Raw genomic sequence first — 10,528 nt, forward strand, 5'->3', positions numbered from 1 at the left:
CAGTGAACACTAAGTGAATGAGGGCACACACACTGAAAGAGCTCACTATGTTTTCCATAGATTTGATCTCTATAAACAGTGGCTCATCTATGCTACAAGCTGCTGAGTTTTTAGAAGTACAAGCCGAATGCTACCCAAGCTAGGTACATAGATCTGCCACTCCAACACTTAAAAAGAAGCTTGTTGTGAATAAACTGTAATTAATATAAAAATATTTAAAAAAAAAAGAATTTCAAAAGATCTGCAAATCTTTTCCTTTCCCAATGCTGGGCTGCGGTGACGCGATGACAGGTTCAAACGGGGAGTCGCCACTGATCTCGTGAAGTCTTGGGATCCACCACCCATTGCCTCTATGTCGGTCCTTCTGCGAGGTGCAGCCTAGAAGCACACATCCCCTTAGGCGCACGAGTTGCCTCTCCAAATTTCTTCTGTGTTTGTAGGGTCAGAGGTCAAGGAGAAGGTCTGAGAGAAAGTGATGTACCACCTGACCTCATCCATGCTGCCTCGGGCCTTGGCTCAGGCCATATGTACAGGACACCTTAATGGCCAAAGCCTTCATAACAGTGCAGTGGCAGCAACCTACAAGTATGTAAATGTACCAGAGTTTGAGATGGACGTGAAATCTGTGACTGACCGTGACTAACTCTGATGTGGACAGAACTCTTCCGAGGACTGTGCTTTCAGGAGACTGTCACCATCAACTACCCATATGAGAAGGAATCACTGAGTCAATGCTTTCTGTGGGGAGCATGTATTGCTCTGCTACCCATATGAGGAGGAAGGCTGCATAGCCTGCGAGCTCTGTGAGGCCATCTGTCCTGCACAAGTCATCACCCTTGAGGCTGAGCCAAGAGCTGATGGCAGCCGCCAGACCACATGCCAAGACATCGATGTGACCCAGTGTATCTACTGCAGTTTCTGCCAGGAGGCCTGACTTGTTGGTGCCATTGTGGAGGGCCCCAACTTTGAGTTCTCCACTGAGACACATGAGGAATTGCTGTGCAACAACAAGAAGCTATTCAACAAGAGCAGCAAATGGGAGGTGGAGATCACTGCCAACATCCAGGCTGACTACCCCTATTGGTGTTCTGGCCACCAGTGACTTGGGACACCTGGCTCAGATTTGTGAACCCTGTATCTCATAAAGAAACTATGATCCCAAAAATGAATTTAAAAAAAACATGCTATAACTTAAACAGGGTCAGGAATAAATGATAACTGCTTAGGCAAGATGTATGCACACCAAAAAAGAAATTGGAATGGAGACCCAATGCGCTAAATACAACAGGGGTGTTCAGATGTATTAGGAGAATGATCTACAATTAAGATTGACCACACATTCTTCATCCACAAATCAAAGCAAAATCCCTGACAAAAAAAAGAGAAGACTGGGGACCACGCAGGAGTCACAGAATATCTGTCAGTAGTTCTCCTAGGCTTTGGCTGGTCATACTGTCAAAAATGTAGACAACTCAAGTATAATTAATACTCTAAATTTAAATTCCTTCTAAACTGGTCAGCCCCATTTGTTCCAGCTATGACCACTGTGAGCAACCACTTGCACAGGCAGCTATATGCTCCCTCTAGGTGCCTTCCCCATGTTCCTTGCAGCCCAAGGGCTCTTCATATGCACAGCTTCTTCACCAAAGAGGACCTGACCCACGGTCCTGAGCATCACCTTGGGAATCTATCTTTAGCTACAAGGTTGCCATCTTCTTGCAGATTCATCCAAGATTTGTCAGTTGGCCTGCCACCCACCTTAGCCAAAGCCTAAGTTACTTCTCTAGCTAGGTCTAGATGAGGCATTTCTCTCATGCCCCATAGTTTTGAGCAGAAGACAAGACAGAAAAAAAATGAGAGAGGTAATTGAAAAGGAAGGAGCAAGCCATTACCCTTCCAACAGAGACACCTGCTTTAGAGGTCTCAGACTTGGTCCTCAGAGTCTCTCTACCTACCCCTGCTTCACGGTTCTTGCTCTGTCGCTGAGAGTCACCTTCCTGCCACCTTGAGCTTAGGCATTTCTTCCAAAGTTAATGTTGGTATCCCAGCCTTGAGTCCTGTACAAGTATTGACTGAAGAGTGCAGATGTGAGTCATCCTCATATGGGCCCAATCCCTTCTGGCACAGCTGCTCCACAGAAGTCTATCTTGAGTCTGTCTTCTACCTCCTCAAGGCCAAATTTTATACAGGATCCAGCTGCAGACATGTCTCTCACACTAGATGCCAGAGCCCTGGAAAATGCATCATATGTTAAGCCATAATGTAAATCTGAATAAACAAGAAGAAAGAAGATACAACTGCCTACAAAATTGAAAGCTTTTTTAAAACAGTAAGGTTAAACCTTTTTAAATGACTGTTTACAAGTTATGATAGTGGAAATGCGTAAAGCTTTTCTGTTACGAAATGCTTTCCATGTTATAATTTGGATATTAGTTGCCTAAAAAATTATTAAATACACAAACAAGTGAACAGGAACCAAAGAGATGGCTCAGCAGTTCAGAATGCATACTGCTCATACAGAGAACTAGACACGATTGACCTCTTCTAGCCTTTTTGCCTACTGCACTCACAAGTACAAATGCACACTCCAATGCACACGTATACACATAATTTAAAATAACATTGAATTATTTTCTGATAAAAAAGAATAAATGAACAAATCATCAGAAGAATGGTTATCAGAAGAAAATAAGGTAAACAAGAAGAACGATTATCTTTTAAATTCATTTAAAGCTATAAATTACATATGAAAAGAACTAAAATAATTTAGAAATAGGTCATTGGAAGAAAGAGCCAAATACCTAAGTAGCTTTAAAAAAATGTGTTAATAGTAAAACATACAATAATTAAAAATGCGGAAGCAAGATTATGCAGAAGCTCTCTCTTCTTTAAAAAATACAAGGTAAAATGAGTACCTTTTAAATTTTTAAGTAAAATTAAATTCATCAAAACTTTACAAGAGAAAGATTATCTGAACTAATCAAAAACACCAAAAAAAAATTCCAAACTGTAAATATTTATCATTTCATAAATGTCACAGATGAATATTCAAGTTCCCAGAAACTCTCAAGGAATAAATAACTCCCTCATTAAGTAAAATGTACCAAAATTTACTTGTTTTGTTTATGAGACAAGGTCTCCTTACGTAGACTTCGCTGGCTGGCACTCAAAGAGATTCACCTCTTTCTGCTTCCCAAGTTCTAAGATTAAAAGTGTGCACCACCAGCTCCAGCACCAAAGCCCATGTCAATATACCATTTCTAAGTTGTTCTTCATAAACCTAGTATCTATAATTGTTGGAGAGTCTCAGCATCCGTTTAAATTAACTGCTGAATGGAGCCTCTCAGAGAATAGCTATGGCAGGCTCCCATCGTGTATGTCATCAGGAGAAGCACAGGGGGTCTTGTGGAAGTGTGGGTAGAAGGACAGAAGGTCCCAGACGAAACAGGAGCTTCACAAGACCAACAGAACCAACAAACCAAGAACCAGGGGTTTTGCAGATACTGAAGCATCAACCAAGGACCATGCTCGGACTGAATCTAGGCTCCCTACACAAGAGAAGCCAATGGGCAGCTTGAGCTTTATGTGGGTCATCTGTTGTGGGTGCCTGTCTTTGACACAGACCCTGTTGCATGATTTTTGATCACTAACCCTGTTAGGGCTGCCTCACCAGGCCATGGGTGAAGAGGATTAGGGATTAGCTCAGTCCGGATGCAACTTGATGTGCTGAGGTGGTTTGGTGGGGTGAGCTCCCCTTTTCTGAGTAGTAAGTGAGGGGAGTGCAGGGAGAAAAGAGAGGGTGGGACTGAGAGGAGAGGAGGGAGGGGGCTATGGTAGGGGAATAAAGTGAATAAATAAATACATTAATTGAAAATAAAATAATAAAATTGGTAGAGAAAGCATACACATGTGTGTTGCAGACACTCAGACATACATTTATACAAATCACCATATCTAAGTCATGATAATACAAACCAAAAATCCCAACTATGATATCAATGCAAAATGTAAGTATACTGAAAACAAACACAAACAAACAGGAATAAATACAAATGACTTTCTAAAATAAACATTACTTCAATTTCAACAACGGAAAATAATTATATTGATTTGTCATTGTAAAAGTATTTACATTAAAATATTTTAATAAAATAATATTTCCAGTTAAATCTATGAAAACAGAATTGTCCTTTAAAGAAGTCTATGCTTAAGTTTGGACATCTGTCAGAGAGGCAACTCTAGGAGATTATATTATTATAGGTGGAGATACAAATCACATGATGCCTCACAGCTTCTGTACAGTATTGAGAGTTTTGCCAACACAAAACAACCCAAGAAATAGTTAGATCACACACACACATTTGAAAGGGAAGGCAAAAGGAATAATTTAAAAAAGCAATCAAAATTATAGTGTCCAGATATAAAATTAAGACACACAAATGCATAGACCCTCACGATGGCTTTCCACAAAGACAGCAAATACATGAACTGTCCAGTAAAAACCATAACGATAAACACCACTCCACGTGACTGAAGAACAAAAGTCTGAGTAAATTAGAAGGTGTCATTAATTGAAGGTCTCTCTTCTTTTTAAAATGACCAAATATTATTACTATCACACACACACACACACATAAATACATATATATATGTATATGTGTATATATATATATATATATTAGTACTATTATATACCATGATAAAGAATGAAAGAGGCCTGCCTAAGAAAGGAGTGAATAAAAGATAGTAACACTACCAGATAAGAGTGTTAATGCTTTGTAAAACTCAGTAATCAGTGCCAAAGAACTGTCAAATGGATCAATGGCGTGGAGATATGCTCACAGAAATAACCTCTTCCACAAACTACAGTCCAGGATTTGAGCAAGATCACATTTTAAATCAAAACAGAAAGAGTGTCTACTACATGCTTCTTAGACAGTTGATTATACAGCTGTGCAGGAAAATGTTAGATTTCTGTCCTATGCTATATCCACAGGTTCTGACCCACTAATGTAAGTGAAAGAAAGGCCAGGAAGAGAAGGGGACAGGGATGCTGGGTGGGAGAATATGTTATCCTAAAAAAAAGTGAAGAATCCTAACAGTTACTTTCTTTTAGAAAGAACTATTAGCAATCTCTGCCTATAGAAGGAAATCTATGATTTTTAAGCAAAAAGAAACATTTAAGCAGACATGTATAGTATGTATCAAAACCCAGGGAGAGAAAGAGAGGCAGAGACAGAGACAGAGAATGAGAAAGCATTTATCATTAGGATATAAGCAGACAACTTACAACACAGAAACAGAACATAAGCACTGGCAATAAGAATATATTTATTATTATTCTTTCAGAATACTACTTTCCTGATGTTTAAAGTTACCATCTCCAGTGCTAACAATGTTGCACTGGGAATATGCACCCTTGAGTATTATAAATGGAAGATTAAACTGACTCAGACTTTCTGGAGTATATTATAAAGTTTAAAAAAAAACAACTTTTGGCAATATTTTAAAGGAAATAATTTGAAATATGCCCCAAGATGTGTGTATTAGTGTGCTCACAAATGCTGTATGTCTCATTTAAATATTAACAAAGAACAACGTTCATGCCCTGGAAACAGGGCTTTGGTTAACATGTTTCCAAGATTTTAACAAAGATGCTCACAATATATTAAATAGAAAAGCTTGAGTATACATTTACCATGCATATGAGTTTAAATTTGTAAAGTAAATAAAATATGTGGCAAAGAATAGGAGAAAGCAAAGCAGGAAAAGGAGGAAGGAATTTAAAAAGGGAGGGAAGAAAGGAGGGAGAAAACGAGAATTTAACCTCACCAAATGTTAGCTAAGTAGCTACGTGGTGGGAATGTAGATATATTGTTTTCTCTTATGTCTTCCTGGGTGTTTGTTTTCTAATTTAGTGAATAAGCAGTGCTTTTAATATCAGGAAAAGGATGTCACTTGAAAAATAGTCATTGCTTTCTCAGAACCCTTATTTAGGTGGACATACTTGGATTGTTTACAAATAAACTCCCTGTCATTCTTCTCATGAAGATGTCTTTGTTAATCCCCTCTTGGTTTCAGACAGGCTGTATGTACTGGAGACTCAGACACTCAATAGAGCCACCACGACACCCAGGCCAGCCTCACACGTGGAGCCAATGCCACAGTGGACACTTTACCCATGTTAACTTTATTATTTTATCTCTAGGAATGAAAACAGTCCTGGCTTTCTTTAAAAAGATAAATCATAACCAAAGTACAAAAAATGGCTGTTTGCAGGCTATGGAGATGGCTCAGTGGGTAAGCAAGTGAAAGGATCCCCAGAACCTATATAAAACAGGATCTTTTAAAACAATAACAAAACAGCAACAACAACAAAACTGGATCTGGTGGCATATATCTGTAATCTCGACAACCCTAAACAGAGGAAGGAGATGTAAACAAGGGAATTCCCAGATAGCCTCTCTTTTTTCCCAGAGAAGGGGAGGCCCCCAAGGGATACAACCCGCCCTTGCATCTCAAGTCACAACAGGCCTATGTGCACCCTCTCTCACTGGGGCCTGCCAAAGCAGTTGAGCTAGAAGAAAGGGATCCAAAGGAAGGCAACAGAGCCAGAGACAACCCCTACTCCCATTTTTAGAGGACCCACATGTTGACCACAGTGCACATCTGCTACATATGTGTAGGGGTCTAGGTCCAGCTCATGTGTACTCTTTGGGTGGTCCAGTCTCTGTGAGCCCCCAAAAGCCCCATTAGGGGTTTATGGGTCAACAAAAGCAGGATAAGCCAGCTAAGTTAAAGATGTGTGGCCAAGGTTCCTGAGCTAGACACCAAAGCTTGACCTAACTGGTCCCAAGGATGAGAGCCTTCTACACAGAAGACCCATGTGTGGCGCTTCTTCCCTTCCTGAGAAATCACTTCACTTGCTGTGTGTATTTATCAAGCTAATCATGAGTAAGAACATAAATGCAGAGATGGGTTGCTAGCTCAGTTGGTAAAGGGCTTGCCTTGCAAACATGAAAACCTGAGTTTAACCCCCAAAAGCCCACATTAAGAGATGTGGGTTACGGGGACTGGAGACAGAGCTCAGTGGTTAAGAGTAGTACTGGTTACTCTTCCAGATAGTCCAGATTTGACAGTAAGTACTCACATGGCAGTTCACAACTGTCTGTCACTTCAGTTTCAGGGGATCTGATTTCTTCTCGTGGCCTTTACAGGCATCAGGCATGCACAAGCTGCACATACATGCAGAAAAACAACCATACACATAAAATAAAATAAAAAAAATGAAGTATAAAAAATGCTGGGTATGGTGACACTGATATTTATGTACCCTAGCGCTGGAGGCTGGACAAAAATGGATCCCTGAGACTTGATGACCTCCTAGACTAGCTGAATCCCTGAGATTCAAACCAGTGACAGCCCTTGTGTCAAACCATACTGCAGTTTGCAGCTGAGGAATGACAGCTGAGATTGGCCTCAGGCCTTCACATAAACACACGCGCACATTCACATACAACTTCATGGATGTGTGTGCACACAAACTTAAATTTGGGAATAAAATTCCATACTCAGTAGTACACACAGCCAAAGGATGTGGAGGAAGGTCTTCCGGCAGCATCCAGATTTGATAGCAGGCAGTAGCAAGCCACTGAGATAGTGTATTCTCATTCATAACTAGGGCACCTCCTGCGTAACTCCTCTTGGAAGACTGATCAGTGCTCCTTCTGGGTTTTGCACACCCTAGAGATTTAATTTATTTCAAAATGTTTATAGATTTAAAGAATGGAAAAGGAAATTCTCATAGATTAAGCCACATAAACAAAGCAAATAAACACCACTGTACCTCTCTCTTCAGAACAGCCACGGGCCATACTTCCATTCACTGTATCTACTGTTTTAGTTTGTCTCTGCTCTAAGTTTTAAATGTGTTTATTCCTTCACATTTCAGCAACAGTTATCTAAAAACATACATAAGTTACATTTCCCAAATAGGGTTTGTCAACACAGAAACAGATTCCCCTTCTTTTCTTTGTTTTCTAGGTTTTTGATCATTCTGTTTGGATCCCAGATGGGGAAAATAATCAATGACTGACTTATTCGTATGGACAAAATGATTTGAAGTGGCTTCCCATCGTTGACAAAATGATCTGAGTGGAACTGTACCCCATTGATAAACTGTGATGAAATGTTATTTGTTGGATGAATAAAGTTAGAAGTCAAGAGAAATTACTGTGGCTCACAGTCAGTCATTTCTTAGCATTTGATCATATCATCTTCTCTGTTCTCATCATATTGTACTCTGTTGTCTGTTATTAATTGAAGCATGACTTTCCTTTCAAAACTATATCTAAGAGCACAGACTCTGGAAGTGGAAGTTTTACTCTTAGGTGTTCTGCTTCTCAGCGGCCTGGTTTTCCCCTGAGTAGCTTTTATTCCTTATTGGTAGATTTCAAATATCACAAACAGATATGCCCAGCTTTCAAAGATGCTCTGTATAAAAGGAAACTTCCTACAAGCTGACCTTATTCAATATGTCTTTAAATGGCCTCATGGAGAGACAAACTTTATAATAAAACACCCTTGCTATGAATTAAGATCACTAAAAAGCACTGAGGAATGAAGGCATGATAATACATCACAGCATGGCTACATTTCACCAGCATAATGTTGAGAGAAAAAAGCCAGGCACAGAATATGTGTACGGTATGAGTCCATTCATACAAAATGTTAAATCAAATGAGACTAATCACTCATGTTAGAAGTCAGAAGAATCACAATCTTTGGGGATAGTGGCTGAGATGCCAATAGTAGGAAAGGTTTTTAAAAATCTAGATAGTTTGGGTATCGACATGGACAGTGCAGATTTCCTGGACACTGAGCCTCCATTGTTCCATCCTGCCTGGGAGTCTACCCTGCTTAGAAGGAGATGTTAATCTCAGAGCCTTCTTCTTTCTCCACATACCCATTAGACCTTGTCCTCTACTTTTCACGGTCACACTGCACATATTTAATGAGTGAATGGATGCTTAATAGATATATTCTACTTCTAAAAGAATCCTGAACCATATTGTACACATATGGAAGCTTTTATTACTATTACTACACAAGGCCATTTTCATGCCAAGTGGATAAAATATTCTAAGCATATTCCTCCCCCAACACCTACATTGCATGTATGTTACAGTGTAATAAAAATGCACTAGCTATAAATATAATTAAGTACTCCTTTGAAAGGTTTTCTGTCATTAACTGACAAGATGCAGAATTGAGAGGAACCAACAGCAGGCCCATCCCCAGAGTCCTGTTACTGGATGGAAGTAGACACATTGATTACTAGACTGCCCTTTGTGACTGTTAGATATTGTTCTGAAGATGGTGGATTTGCAGTACCTGCAAGTCAGGGAGCCAAGACCAAAAGCAGGATAAATAAATAAGACAGAGAATATATTCAAGAGCTGTCAGTGCAGCAGTGATAACCGGAGAAGTTGGAATTGGCAGGAGAAAGGGCAATGTGAGCAGATGCAGGCTACAGAAAGAACAGTACAAGGACCCTGGGCTACCTATGTCCAATCAGTGGCCATGGGTAGAGTTCCTGGACATCTAGCCTCCACTGTTTCATCCTCTACACTGCTCAGAAGGAGGTGCCAATCTCAGAGCCTGCCTCTTTTCCCAGTTATGCTTTAGACCTTGACCTCCATTTTTTTCACATTCACACCGGAGCTTCTTCCATATATTTGAGGAGTGAATGGATTCCTAACAGTTTGGTTTTGTATTGTGATCCCATCAATAGGTTTTCAATAGATGCCATGGATGAGTGCAGTTGATCAGTATGTGTGCTAGAAACAAGGGGCACACCTTGAAACTGGAGGTAGGAGACCAGTGGGCTAAGCAGTGGAGTTTTAGATTCAGTTCAGGCCAAGCAGCAGTACTGGGACGAAGGCGGTTGCTAATTTTCTCTCTCTTAAAATCCCTCACTTCATTCCTCTAAGTTCAGGTCAATAAATACACCCATAAAATAAGTTCTTTTTATTTCTATAAGCAGTCAATAATATTTGACCACAAGCAGGTCAGCAAAAATGCAGTCGTATCCACAATATGGAAATTACCAAAGAAAACCACTGTTTGTTTTGAAATAAATGCCTCTTCGAATCAATAATACATTGGAAAATTGATATTGACTACAATGTGTTTGTGGGTGGCTTTCAGCGGGGTTAGAAGGTTCATTGGCTCCCTTTCTTAACACAGTAAATTAGCAAACTCTGTATATAATAGTTCTAAGGTCCGGGTCCATTCCAGTTTAAATGGGGAAAGGGATGGTACTTGGAAACCATGAAGAGGAATATTGCCAACTATTTGTTAATTGTCACTTTGAGTTCTAGTGTTTAATCATTTCTGGGTTTAAAAAGCCGCGTGAATTAACAGTGACCACATCAAGGACTTAGTGTGTGTCTATGTTCACTTTCTATCTAGCTCTGACTGAGTTCGTTCAGAAGTGAGGCAAAAATCATTGTATTAATTACTTTTC

General features: G+C 39.8%; 1 pseudogene; it reads left to right on the forward strand.

Annotated features, from left to right (window-relative positions):
• The first annotated feature begins 423 nt into the window (after positions 1–423).
• On the forward strand, positions 424–1,102 carry LOC129690150 (NADH dehydrogenase [ubiquinone] iron-sulfur protein 8, mitochondrial-like; annotated as a pseudogene).
• The last annotated feature ends 9,426 nt before the right edge of the window (positions 1,103–10,528 follow it).

The sequence above is a fragment of the Psammomys obesus genome, unplaced genomic scaffold (genome assembly GCF_907164565.1).
Source record: "Psammomys obesus unplaced genomic scaffold, mPsaObe1.curated_primary_1811, whole genome shotgun sequence".
Lineage (NCBI taxonomy): Eukaryota > Metazoa > Chordata > Mammalia > Rodentia > Muridae > Psammomys > Psammomys obesus.